At 37.5% G+C, this 2,509-nt stretch overlaps 1 protein-coding gene across 2 annotated transcripts in view; it reads left to right on the top strand.

Moving 5' to 3' along the window:
- The first annotated feature begins 1,503 nt into the window (after positions 1–1,503).
- Positions 1,504–2,509, top strand: part of lpp (LIM domain containing preferred translocation partner in lipoma) — a 260,901-nt gene continuing 259,895 nt past the window's right edge. For both annotated transcript variants that reach the window (XM_016279543.1, XM_016279541.1), the window contains exon 1: positions 1,504–1,609. The gene's annotated coding sequence lies outside the window, so the exon portion shown is untranslated. The remainder of the gene's footprint in view (positions 1,610–2,509) is intronic.

The following is a 2,509-nucleotide window of genomic DNA, read 5'->3' as shown; positions in this document are numbered from 1 at the left end:
AACTGGTAAAAAGTTACACAGAAACACATTCATTTGTTGTTTTTTTGCCAGCAAATATTGTAATTAATAAATAGTAAAAATGTCATTTTAATACACATGAGTCAACTTATTGACCAATCAAAAATCTCCCTTTTTATATTGTTGACCCCAGCCTTCAAGGAACTGTTCACCCCAACATAAAAATTTACTTCATCCAAAATGTAGTTTGGCATGTCACTTGCTCACCAATGGATCCTCTGCAGTGTATGGGTGCCGTCAGAATGAGAACCTAAACAGCTGGTGGAAAAAAATAAATCCATATCCTCTCTCACACATCAAAATCCACCAACATATTTGTTTAGAACTGTTTTGTACTATTTTTGTTTGTAAACAGTGTTTGATCAGTGCATATTTCTATCCTGAATCAGACAAAATGATATTTTCACTGGAGAATGCAATATTATGGATAGAGGACTCACAGTTTAGCTTAAAAGCACCAATGTGAGATTAAAAATGATTGATTTGTTTATTACAAATATGCAAGCATGCTTTTATCAGCTGTTTGAACTCTCTTTCTGACAGCACCCATTCACGTTACTGTTGTTCAGATGAAGAAACAAACTCATCTACATGGATGACCTTAGGGCAGGGGTGGCGAACGTCGGTCCTGGAGAGCCACAGCCCTGCAGAGTTTTGCTTCAACCCTAATCAAACACACCTGAACAAGCTAATCAAGGTCTGAAGGGTTACTAGGAAGCTACAGGCAGGTGAGTTTTAATCAGGGTTGGAGCTGTACTCTGCAGGGCTGCGGCTCTCCAGGACCGGAGTTCGCCACCACTGCCTTAGGGTGAGTACATTTGAGCACATTTTTATTTTTGGGTGAATTAGGCTATTCTTTTAATATACGTCAGTTCAGTGTTTACCTAAAATAATAGATATGAAAATACTGAAACTTTAGTTTGCTGCGTAGACTTACTCTGCATCAAGAATTATTCTAATTTAGGGATATTGTGTTTAACAAATATATCAAACCACTGTGACATTTTTAAAAAAATATATATTTGGACTTCTTATAGCTACTAAATGTAGTTCTTGTGACAACTCCCCTGTGCAACATCTAGCCTGGCTTTCTCTTACTAAATATACGTCTATAACAACTCAGTGCTTACACTAACATAATTCAGTAAAACACCATTTGCATTCTCCCTTCTATTGTTTTTACAGTAAATTGGTCCACATAATGTCCTACTGGTGGAATGAATCAAATAAAGAATTTAATTGTATTATTTGAAACATTTATTGCTTAAATTTAAAGATTGCAGCAGACACAAAGAGGAAAGTGTCCAGGCCTTAATAAACAGTCATGCAACATATGATGAATAATCCCAGTTATTACACTGTTTGCACAATAAGGCAAATACAGCTTTGAGGAAGAGATATTGCCTGAGTGCTGGCTGAGACTGCCATACATGGGCAAATTTGAGTGACTGTGTGTGTGTGTGTGTGTGTGTGTGTGCTGCCGGCTGGAATTTCGCCCTCTGACGTCACTGCCTGTTACTCTCCCAGATTTGGGAAAAAGAAGTTTCACTTTAAGTGGGGATTTGAAACTCTGTGATTCTTAGAAAGCGAGGTAAGAGAACTATTAAAGCTTTCGAGGGGCGGCTCCACGCGCGGAAACGCCGATCGCAGGCCTGGGATAACGCAGCGTTGTTTCTGCTCTGGAGCTCTACAGCTTGAACTATATTTGACAGTATGTTCTTCTGTGAGAGATTCGTGCCGTGCCATTGAAATGGAGGGCGTGGGGTTGCTAGAAAGAAGGGGGGCGAACTTTGTTTCGTGCATTTACCCCGCAGTAGAAACATTTGAGCGAACATATAGAAGGTGTCGGCGCACTTTGAATACGATTAGTAGATACTTGTTGCATATGAACTTCTGAAACTGGTCGTGTTGTTATTCCGAGGCATTCTTGTACTGTTGTGTTTCTTTTGAAGAATGCGGAAGTACATAGGCTGGAGGATTGTTGTGCCTAGAGACGTGGCTTCTGCTTACAAGAGCAACAGATATGAAATATTAGTGCTGGCCGTTTGTTTTGTTTGCGATGTTGAATTCAAATATCAGTGTGATACTAAACTGCGGTATAAGTTGTACAGCAATTCATTGTGTGTAGCCTACTTGTTTACCGGTTAATACAGAGAATGCATAATGTTACATTGACTTGTGAGCTTTTCTATTGAAAGGCAGATACATTTATGTAGCTCTGGGAGATAAATGTTTTTCCTCATGCAGATGCAATTTACAGAGTATTCAATGTATACATTTATAATTGAAACAACAGCTGATTACTTAAAATATTTATTTATTTAAAATGTCTGATAGTGTTAACAATAAAGAGCAGATACACTTGTGAAAAATGTATACTTTTTACATTATATACACATGTTTAAATCTATAATAAAGTACAGGTGATTTGTAAATGATAATGCATTTCAAACACATCTGCATAAGTATTGTATAAACTATCTATATATAT

Source organism: Sinocyclocheilus grahami, unplaced genomic scaffold, assembly GCF_001515645.1.
Source record: "Sinocyclocheilus grahami isolate Dianchi unplaced genomic scaffold, SAMN03320097.WGS_v1.1 scaffold131.1, whole genome shotgun sequence".
Classification (NCBI taxonomy): Eukaryota; Metazoa; Chordata; class Actinopteri; order Cypriniformes; family Cyprinidae; genus Sinocyclocheilus; species Sinocyclocheilus grahami.
The sequence above is the reverse complement of the archived record's forward strand: the minus strand, read 5'-3'. Positions and strand labels throughout refer to the sequence as shown.